Source organism: Suillus fuscotomentosus, assembly GCF_016647785.1.
Source record: "Suillus fuscotomentosus strain FC203 chromosome Unknown F5891scaffold_2, whole genome shotgun sequence".
In the NCBI taxonomy this organism is placed as follows: domain Eukaryota; kingdom Fungi; phylum Basidiomycota; class Agaricomycetes; order Boletales; family Suillaceae; genus Suillus; species Suillus fuscotomentosus.
Window position 1 is genome coordinate 184176 of NW_024539514.1, and position 11880 is coordinate 196055.

Consider the following 11880-nt stretch of genomic DNA (forward strand, 5'->3'; position numbering starts at 1 on the left):
TCAGGAGCAGAACCTAAAGGATGTTTTCAAAATTTTGACTATGCTAGAAACACAGTCATTTGAAAGTATTTCAGTAAAGAAGAGATTTCTGAAGAAGGCTGTTAATTTCTTTGTACAGAATGGGAAAATGTATAAAAGGATGCAGGCTAGACCACCCCTATTGGTAATCTTTGATCTGAAAAGTGTGCGACTATTCTGAATCAAACCCATGAAGAACTTGGACACAGTGTGTTACAGTTCTATCTTTTTACTCTATCACGCTGTCACATATGCTTACTCATCATTCCATAGCATTCTGTTACATTCTATCATATGATTCTCGTTCTCTTTTTCCTATTCACTATTCACATTTAAACTCTTCTTTAATATCCATATATATACTTTACTATTTACACTTTGTATCTTTAACTTGACTTACGCAGACCAGGGCCTGCAATCTAGCTTCATCTTCACCAGAACATTGACTTTGACTTTGATCCTTGAAATGTTAAGACATCTAAACAACGCCGAGCATAACAAAAGGTCAAGTTAACATCTTTAGGCACCATTACTTGTAACTGGTACACAAACCCAGAAACCATGTCTTCCTCAATTAATTGCCCACCAGGTTTCACCTGGAGTGATCAGAGACAAGACTTTGTTTGTCCAGACAAACATGGAAAGAATTGGACTATCCCTGAGTGGGGAATCTATCATGACGAGAAAGCACCACTAGGAAAGCGCTATAACTTCTTCACCCAATCCTACAAAACCATCCCTACCACTGACTCAGACAATGAAGAAGATATGCCTAAAGAAATTGGATTGATGCCCGAAGCCTTCAATGGTGACACCTGGAAAGCCACTGGATGGTCACTCCAGATGGCCGCTTATATGACTCTCAATAGCAAAATCTATAATGAGAATAAGAAGAAGATCATACTTGTCCTTAGCAGGATGACAAAAGGAGAAGCAGCTAAGTGGGCTGAAGGCAAACTAAAGAAAGCCACTCAGACAGACGCCTCCTTCAGAACATATGAAGAATTTTCCAAACACTTCATTGCCACATTCTATCCAAAGAACATCGCCAACACTGCCTCCAGGAGAATCAACACACTTAAACAAATGGACAGTGTTGCAGCCTACGTCTCTTTATTCAGAACCATCCTCGCCGACACCGGCATTGAAGAAGAAGCAACCAAGATTCTTCTCTTTAGAAATGGCCTCAAGAAAGAATTAGTTGCCACCATCCTCGGATTTGAAATGATTCCCACCACCATCAATGATTGGCTTAACAAAGCCTTAGACGTTGAGGTAAGGAGGTCATTTATCAATCCTCCTACCTAAGGAAAGAGTTGTGACCCATACACAATGGATATTGATAAGATGGAGGCAGGAGAAGATGATGATGGTGAGAAAAGTATGAGGAAGACTTATCTCATGCCTCAAGAATGTGACTGCAGGTGCAAGAATGGCCTCTGCTTTAAATGCAGAAAGAAGGGCCTTGCCAAATACTGCCCTAATCATCCCATGGTAACTACCACTAGGAAACCCAGACTAACTCCGCATCTAGCTCCAGCAAGGACGATGCTGAATACCAGGAGTTTCTGGCATGGAAGGCATTTAAAGCATGTCAAGGTGAAGAAGCCGAAGAAGAAGGAGGAATCAGATGATGAGGATTTTTAGAATGGGAACCTGCACCAGTGTCAGAGTCTCCCAGAGTAGGACTTTTAGTACAGAGCATTGGTAATCATAATTCTATGCATATTCCACTTACCATCTACTCCACTCGAACCCCAAAAACCATCAAAGTGACCATTCTAATCAATTCAGGCATTGAAGGAGAGTTTATTGATGAAGAATTCATTCTATGACATTAATGATATTAGAACTCATAAACTCAACAAACCCATACCCATATGAAATGTGGATGGTATGCTTAACAAAAATGGAAGAATTACATGGTACTTCAAACTCTACTTCCTAATCTGTAACATTCCCATGAAAACACACTTCCTTGTCACCTCCTTGAGAGGGGAAGATACAATCCTGGGAATGGGTTGGCTAAAGAAAGAAAACCCAGATATCGATTGGAACAATCAAGAAATACACTTATGTGAATCAAACATCAGAAGGGTCTTAGAAGAAGCAGAAGATAGAGACACTATCAAACCTAAGGAAAGTTCTGATGAGGAGTGAGATCCTGCTTGCGAAACTACTCCAGAATCCTTTTCTAATGAAATTCCTAACCTCCTTCCCATCGAAGATGATACTGATGAAACAGATATTATAGATCCCAATGACATTCTTATTGCCTATATTAAAGGCAAACATGTCCTCAGAACATTCTCCATAGAAGTATCCAAACCTCCCCTCACTGATAAACATGTTCCCTCAGATCATCGGTATTACTCAACCTATGGCACTCTAGTATGGAAAGCACAAAACATGTCCCAACCACTCACTCAGGAATTTTATAAACCTGTTAAGAAAACTTTTGAGGAACTCGTCCCCAAGTCATTCTAAAAGTATCAAGATGTATTCGGAGAAGCAGCTAACAGTATTTTGCCACCAGAACAGAAATTCAACCACAAAATCAAACTCAAGGACTCTTTTGAACCATGCAGGTGCAAGGTTTATCCACTTAATCCAGCGGAAGAGAAAGCCATGAATGATTTCATTGACAAACACCTGGCCAAAGGAATGATTGTACCCTCCAAATCCCCTCAATCATCACCATTCTTCTTCATAGGAAAAAAAGATGGTTTCCCCCGACCATGCCAAGATTATTGATACCTCAATGATCACATGGTTAAGAATAACTTCCCATTACTGCTAATATCAGATCTTATAGATACACTCAAGGATGCCAAAATATTCACCAAATTCAACATCAGATGGGGATATAATAATGTACATCTAAAGATATCTAATCAATGAAAAGCCACCTTTGCTACTGCTCGCAGCCTATTCAAACCAATAGTTATGTTTTTCAGCATGTGCAATTCTCCAGCTACCTTCCAATCGATGATGAACAACATCTTTGGTGACATGCTACAAGAAGGATGGGTAATTATTTATATGAGCAATATTCTCATTTTCTCAGATGATTATGAAGAACATCAGAAAAGAACACATAGGGTATTAGAACAACTCCGCGGACATTGCCTTTATCTGAAACCAGAAAAGTGCACATTCAACATCATGGAGATCAATTATCTCAGTATGATTATTTGTCCTGGTTTAGTAACTATGGATCCCGCCAAGCTAAAAGGTATATCCAAATGGAAGACTCCCATGAAAGTAAAGGAAGTCCGGTCATTCCTCGGATTCGCTAACTTCTACAGATGATTTATTGCTGACTATTCCACAGTGGCACAACCCTTAATTGATCTCATGAAGAAAGACAAACCTTTCATATGGACTAAAGAACGTGAAAACACTTTTGAGAAGCTCAAACAAATCTTCACCACGTCACCCATCTACAAATTCCTGATAAAGCTGCACCATTCACTATTGCAACTGATGCTTCTCTATATGCAACTGGAGCTGTGCTCCTTCAGAAAAATAATAATGGAGATTGGTTACCATGTTCCTTTTTATTTCAATCATTTAACCTGCTGAACGTAACTATCAAATCTATGACAGAGAACTTTTGACCATTGTTCGCACTCTTAAAGTGTAGCAACATTATTTACTTGGTTCCCCTTTCCCTGTAACCATACACACTGACCACAAAAATCTTCAATATTTTAGAGATATCCAAGACCTCAACCAATGCCAAGTATGCTGGCAGACATTTCTTTTTCAATTTGAACTTTGTATTCAACATGTACCAGGTAAAGACTTAGTCATTCCCAATTTATTATCTTGTAGGACGGATCACCTTCCAGTCAATACCAATAAAAAAGACAATATTTCCATTCAACTCCTTCATGATTCAATGTTCATTAACACTATTGACACTTCTCTTACGGACAGATTATGAATCTCTTCTTCTATTGATCCAGTAGTACATACAGCACTTAAAGTGCTTATGGACCCAGAAAATCCACCTCCTCTCTGCTCAGCTCTTTCTGATTGGAAATTGAGCAACAGAATTCTCTTATATAAAGGACTTACTTACATACCCCCTGGCAAAATTTGACATGAACTCACTTCCCTCCATCACGACTCTCTCACCGCAGGACATTCCAGACATTTTAAAACCTCAGAACTCCTATCCCGTGACTATTGGTGGCCAGGTCTTGCGACCTTCGTCAAGAACTACATAGAAGGATGTAGCATTTGCCAACAGAATAAAGTCAACACGCATCCTTCACATCCACCTCTAGCACCTATTCCACCTCCTTTATCTAATCGACCATTCGCTCATTGCTCAGTCGATCTTATCACTGATTTACTACTTTCAGACAGCTTTGACTCTATAACAGTCATGGTAGACCATGGACTTTTGAAGGGGGTAGTTTCCACCCCTTGTCTCAAAACTATCGACTCTGAAGGAGTTGCAAACATTTTCTTTTCCAAAGTTTTCTCTAAATACAGACTTTACAATAAAATTATATCAGACCACAGACCCCAACTCGCTTACAGATTCCAACTTGAACTCAGAATACTCCTCAGATACAAGAACTCCCTTTCCACCGCATTCCACCCTCAAAGTGACAGAGAGCCTGAACAAGTTAATCAAGAACTCGAGGTCTACCTTTGGATCCTCTGTACCAATGACCAGACCTGTTGGGCCACTATGCTTCCTCTTGCCAAATTCATTCATAATTCATGGCATCATTCTGCATGCGGTACATCTCCATTCTACCTCATGATGTGCTATCACCCAAAACATCTTCCCGATTCACATCCTAAATCTGACATCCCTAATATTGAACAATGTCTACTTATGCTAAACAAAGCACATGACAAAGCGATAGCTGCTCATGAACTCGCTTGTAACCCTATACATCAATGAATCACGTCTAAATTTGTACCATTCTCTATAGGCGATAAGGTCTGGCTTGAAGCCAAAAACCTTCATCTCGGATATCCTAATTGGAAACTTACCCCAAAACATGAAGGACCATTTATTATCCTCTAAGTCCTCTTACCCATCATGTATAAATTAGAACTCCCTCCTCAATGGCATATTCATCCTGTTTTCCAGGCTGCCTTGCTATCTCCCTATAAATAAAACGACATCCATGGCCCTAACTTTATTAATGCACCACCAGACATTATTGATGGAGCAGAAGAATATGAGGTGAAAGCCATCATTGGTCATCGTGGCTCATCATCTAGACAATCTTATCATGTCAAATGGAAAGGATTCCCGAGTTCCAAGAATGAGTGGTTAATGGAAAGACAGTTGGATAACGCTTCAGACATTCTTTCTTCCTATAAACAATCACATTGTCTTTAACTTTTGTAGTAATTTGAGCTTACTACCCTTAAAACAGGGGTAATGTTACAGTTCTATCTTTTTACTCTATCACACTGTCACATATGCTTACTCATCATTCCATAGTATTCTATTACATTCTATTGTATGATTCTCATTCTCTTTTTCCTATTCACTATTCACATTTAAACTCCTTTCTAATATCCCTATATATAATTTACTCTTTACACTTTGTATCTTTAGCTTGACCTATGCAGACCAGGGCCTGCAATCTAGCTTTATTTTCACCAGAACATTGACTTTGACTTTGATCCTTGAAATATTAAGATGTCTAAAAAAACGCCGAGCATAACACAGGAGAGAAGCAATTTGGCTTAAGTTCTTCTGGCCCTACCTATTTTCAGATGTATGGCATCATGTATAATCATGCCACTCCTGCCAGATAAGGAGCACTAGAAAAATGCATATTCCTATCACAGTATCTACTCCATCTACAATTTTTGTGAAAGTCTACATTGATATCATGCATATGCCCTCAGCTCAAGGATTTAAATATATTGTACTAGCAAGGAATGATTTGTTACACTATGTAGAGGGACAATGTCTTAAGGCACCCACTGCCAAGGCCCTTAGTGAGTCCTTTTGGAAAGACCTTTACTGCAGATATGGTGCCATCGGACAAGTAACCACAGATAATAGACCAGGAGGACAGGAAGCTTTTTCAGCCCTTATGAAGAGAGTAAATATCCCACATGTTACTATTTGACCCTATAACTCCCAGGCTAACAGAGTAGTTGAAAGAGATCATTTCATATTAAGAGAAGCACTGGTCAAGGCATGTGATGACAATCTTACACAATGGCCTCAGAAGATTCCCTAAACCTTATTTGCAGATCATGTCACCACAAGTCATATCATAGGATTCTCTGCTTTCTACTTAGTTCATGAAGTCCACCCAGTATTGCTATTTGACTTAGCAGAAGCTACATTTATGGTTGATGGATTTATAAGTGGAATGACATCAGTTGAGTTACTAGCACTAAGGATACAGCAGCTGGAAAGACAACCTGAAGACTTGGAACAAGCAGCAGAAACTTTGAAGAATGCTTGGTTCAAATCAAAGGAACAGTTTGAGAGGAGATACTCAAAGCAATTAAGATGGGAGGTATATCAGATAGGAGATCTAGTACTTGTACATAACACCTGAATAGAAAAGGAGCTGAACTGAACTGAAAGACAAAACCCCACTATCTTGGCTCATACAAAGTGGAGCAGGAGAACTCAGGGAGGATCATATGTACTAAGAAAAATAGACAGAACAATATCTCGCCATGGAGTTGCTGTATTTAGACTCTTACTATATATATCAAGAAATTCTCCACAACTGCAAATACTTTCCTAAGGAATCAAAGAGACTGAGGAAAAAGGTTTACCCCTGACCCTTGATGAATGTCAATTATTCCCCACAGCAGCTAAAAGCCTGGCATCACCAAGCTTGTAGGAACTTACTTAATATTACAGTTGTATTGGTAGGCCACATACTGGAAAAACATACACAATCAGAAGAAAACAGTGACATTCTGTTCGAGCCTGGGAATGCATACCTTACATAACCACTAAACTTAGAAGAGCAGGACACATTACCAAATTGTCCCAACTGGATTTGCCTAATTTGTGCTACCTTAGGACAATGGGCCCAGAATGCAGAAGCTTATCTGACAGAAATTGAAAGGATAGAAGTTCAGTTGTGGGTAACATTTCCACTAGATTAGTTTTTCTTAAATTCCCTAAAGTTTTTTTATGAACCATATACCTGCAGAAGAACACTTACTGCATGAAACACAAGCAGGCTGCTTAGTTTTGTCCATACATCATGTACACTGTTCACATTCAGCTTTATTTTCTGGCTATCTACTGACTACAATTGTGCTATGGGATTTGGGATACCAATGGCTTGTAAAAAGACACTGCATTACATGTTATCTATTTTTTCATTAGTTAATGCGCACTGAGAGGCAATTGATTGAGCTGAAACTTAAATTAATGACAGAACCTTAATTTTGGCAGCAGAAAACATGTATACTTTAAAACTTAAAACCCTAGCGGCATTAATTAGACAGACAGCACTTTTCATTTACAATTCATTAGGGGCTGGATTGATATAATATTTTTCAATCCCTGAGGACTCTGTCTAGCTTTCATATAAAGGATGCTAAAAGGCTTAGAGGTGTTTCTTAGTTTTCCGCTGGCACACAACAGTGCTACTCAATATTACTCTTTTACTCACAAATCAATTCCCTCTTTCTTTAACTATGTTCTTCCACTGCCGTCCCACATTTGTGGACTCTTCCCATTCACATCCTACCATCTACACCAAGCTGGACTGAGGCACTTGTGTGTTGAAGCGCAAATGAATGTACAACCACATGTGTCACAGTCATTGCCCCTCTGTCCAATTTGGCATAATCATATCTTTGAAAGACCAGTCCTTCTGTTACCAGCACTATACTGGCCAAATTTCCAAGATAGTGCTTCACTATGAAAATTTCCTTATTGTCAATGTCACTCCACTCTACTATGACAAGACAGACCTAAACTCATATATTTTGCCACCCATTTGCCTTATCCTGCCTACTGGCATCATTTCCCTTCCCAAACACCTTCACTTTGTATACTGGTATAAGAAGCATATCAATTGTCTCCCAACACTCAAGACCACAGATTTATAAATGCTCATGCAGTCCCTCCAGGACCTGCATGAGTTGTGTGAGGGAAGTGAGAGCTTTGAGAACAACATAGATAATCTTGAAGGTGAAATTTTGGTATGAAGCTCTTGTAATCGTCACTACATCCATTTTTTCAGCCACTAGCTAGTCTTTCCTAGTAGAAATACACTATTCTTTCCTTACCTGCATTTTTGCATACCTATATAAAGTAGACTTCTTGACAACCAAACATGTATTGTAACAACAGTAACCACCTATGCCAATTCTGGACCTTATTTTGTACACTATTTATGCACTTGCACTATACATCCTAGTAAGTAAAAATACAAATTACCTGGAGATTATTGAGAACAACAGATATCCAAGTACCACTATTCTTCTTGAAGAACAATGAATTGTGCAATAAGAATTGAGTAAGGCTTGGAAGTAAACCCTCAGCCTGAACCTGGTTTCTTACCTACCCAATAGCTTCACTTTGATTAGGTATGTTCCAATGAAGAATACTTTTGAAGCCAGTTGACCATAGCTGAAAGTCAGATTGACCGGCTAGGAAGTTCATTTACATGATATGCAAGAGAAATACATCCACATGGAGACCCACACTATCAGATAGATGTGAGATCCTATCAAAGTGATAAAATAAGAGGAGCATATCTTTTGAGATGGTAATGTTCTACATGTTTCTATATCTTCAACCTTGCACAAGAACTAAATCAAACAGTAGATCAGATAGAAAGGAAAATACAAGAATCTCAGCAAGAAGATGTGCTTGAGGAGCTCCCTCCTCTACCAAACAACAACCTGATGACCAATCAATTATGATACCCATTCCCAAATACTGCAGACGAGCCAAACTCAGCAAGCTAACAGACTACTACCACCTGCAATTCACAATTGAGGATAATTAATTTCTCAGTTTTCACCAGATGACCTGTACCAAAATGGTTTGATGCATGGATGACTAATGCTTCCTTATGAGCCTAATATCCAAGAAACCATTATAAAACAATTTCCCTCTACTCTGAAGACAATATTTCATTTTATTGGACTTAGATAGGCTGAATATTTTTATACATTTAATTCTGCGATTAATCTTGATTAGTCACCTTCAACAATGACTCAGAATAAATCCCATACATGTCAGGCAACTGTGAAAAATAATTCTCGCATAACTTACCTTTTGGGAACTTCTTTAAAACCCTAAATACATAGCTCATGTTATTTCTATGGACAACAATGAAACATCAGAGCAAAATACCAACAGATCATGAATATTTCTTTTGCATGACATAAACAGCTTGTCACATGAGACTAAGCCATATAATCCTAACAGTCAGATAACCTATGACCTAAAACCAAATCATGACAAAGCCATATCTTGAGATAACTAAAGACTAATAATATAATTATAATACAAATAACTTATATAAATAGCTACTAGTACATTCTGAATAAGCCTATGTCTCTTAAGAATGTGGGAAAAGGCAGTATATTCCACTGTTTTGAGAATTCAAAGTCAGCTAGTAACTTCTGGTGTCTTCTTAGATAGATGATCTATAGATAAACACCTATACAACAAATATCTCCACAGTTAGCAATTCAGATAAATACCAATAACTGATAATGTAGTTGTTCATGGGTGGCTAGTTGTATACTACCCAAAGTATGTTCAGCTAAGAATACTTCTGCAAGATCAGTAAATATGATGGTTAATCTAATCTATGGACTTGACAGAAAAACAAACAATGGTTAGCCTGACAGTATGATAGTGATCAAAAGAATATATAAGATTCTTCCTCAAGTTCCCCTTCAACAACAGTGCCTTGTACCAACTATACTCCAAAAAGAATGGTACAGAATTACAATAATCAACCTCCTCAGCATAAAACAGGTAGAATCAAAGGCTAGTCAAATGCTTTATTGTAGAACTCTTAGCTCAATATTGAACCTGCTGTCAAGGAACTCTCTTTTGAGTATTCAAACAGACTCAGGAACAGAAGTCCTTGGATTTACTACCAAGTTCCCTCTTCAATAGCTACAGCCTAGCAGGCACAGAAAACATTGGCTCAGTATCACTACTCAGATGAATGAGGTCAAGCTTCACTATCAATTCCTAAAGTTTCTCCACTAAGCTACTCTGAGTCTTAGGTGGACGTAGAGACACCATGAATATTTTGGAATATGCTTTTGGAAAAAGAACACTAAAGGTTGGTGAAAGCAAAACAAAAACAAAAACAAAATAGAAATTAGAATATAACTGTGGCTGCATCTTACTTGTTGGTTGTTGCACACAGTGAGTTCATAGCTGGTCATTTAGTATGATGAGCTTGCAGTATTACTGTCTCTTGAAAATGTTCCTCTCAGTCTTGACACAGTTCTTGACTGCTGATACTGACACTTATCACACCTTACTCACAACTTAGTGTCAGATGGGCTGAAAAACACCCTACTATCTGCTACTCATTATTTTAAAACTGAGGTCATTATATACATAATAAATGTGGCTATGCTACTAGTATATTCAAGAGTCATCAGGAGTCGTAATGAGTCATAGTAAGTCATTGGGTATTCTGCTAAGTCATCCTGGCTTATTGCTAGTCATGTGACCTATCCAGAAAGAGAGTAAGAAATATCACATGATGTGAATCCTTTGTGTGTCTGTCTTTTCTTTGCTTTGTTTGATGGATGAAAATGACATGAGCCTAGTATTTTGCATTTTACTTATGTTTTTCCAGAACAACATATGTGGGAAATATTTTTTACAATCACCTGACATGCATGGGATTTTGTCTGGATCATCACCATGGCTGACTAAGCAAAACTCATTGCAGAATTAAATATACTAAAATATTCAGACTACTTGCATACAAACTTGAAAAATATTTCCTTAGCCTCAGTTCAACTTTAGATAAAAGGAAAAGGGTTTCATAGTGGTATTTAGGGTATAAGACTCATGGGAGAGTATTAGTTGTCCATGCACCAAACCAGTTTGGTGCAGGTCACTGGTGATGCCCAAAATGGCACTCAAAGAGTTAGTAGTGTTTTGCATACCATTTATCTAAATTTCCAAATCAGGTAAGTGGGCCAGCTGACAATTTTGAGAGAGAAAATATGAAGGGTTATTTTTCATAGTATGGTCCTTGGATGCTTTTATACTATATAGAGTAGGTATAAATTCAAATTGGTAGGTCTAGAGCTGTGATATCACCTATGACATCACTTTCTTCCAGAATATTCTGTATTTTGGAAGAAATGGGATTATGTAATCCTCAATATCTTGTAGAGTTTTGAGTGACTAGTGTATTAGGTAATATTCAACATTCTTCATCAAAAATCAAGAAACTGCTGGGGAATTTTAAATTAAGCCAAGTTGATGGTTCAAAAAGATCTTCCTAATAGCAAATTGAAAGGTACATGGTCTCCAATGTAGAAATTAGCTTTAGTATGAACTGCTCCACACAAGAGTGGAACATTTTCAACTAATCCTTATAATTTTCCTTCACTTCCATAGGCATCATTTACAGAGATGCTTCTGCCTATATCAATGGTATGATTAATCTGTGCTTTCCAAACTTGATGACTCACTATATTGAGCTGGCTATCAGTGTCCATTATAGCACTAATAGGTTGTCTATCACAATACATAGTTATCTTGATCAATAAGCCACAGGTATTGCTCCAAATCAAATGAGCTTGGGTTTTTTCAATAATAATAAGCTTTGGCTTGATCACATTAGCTAACATCCTTGATAATTCATGAAATGTGTCAAGAATCTCACCAAC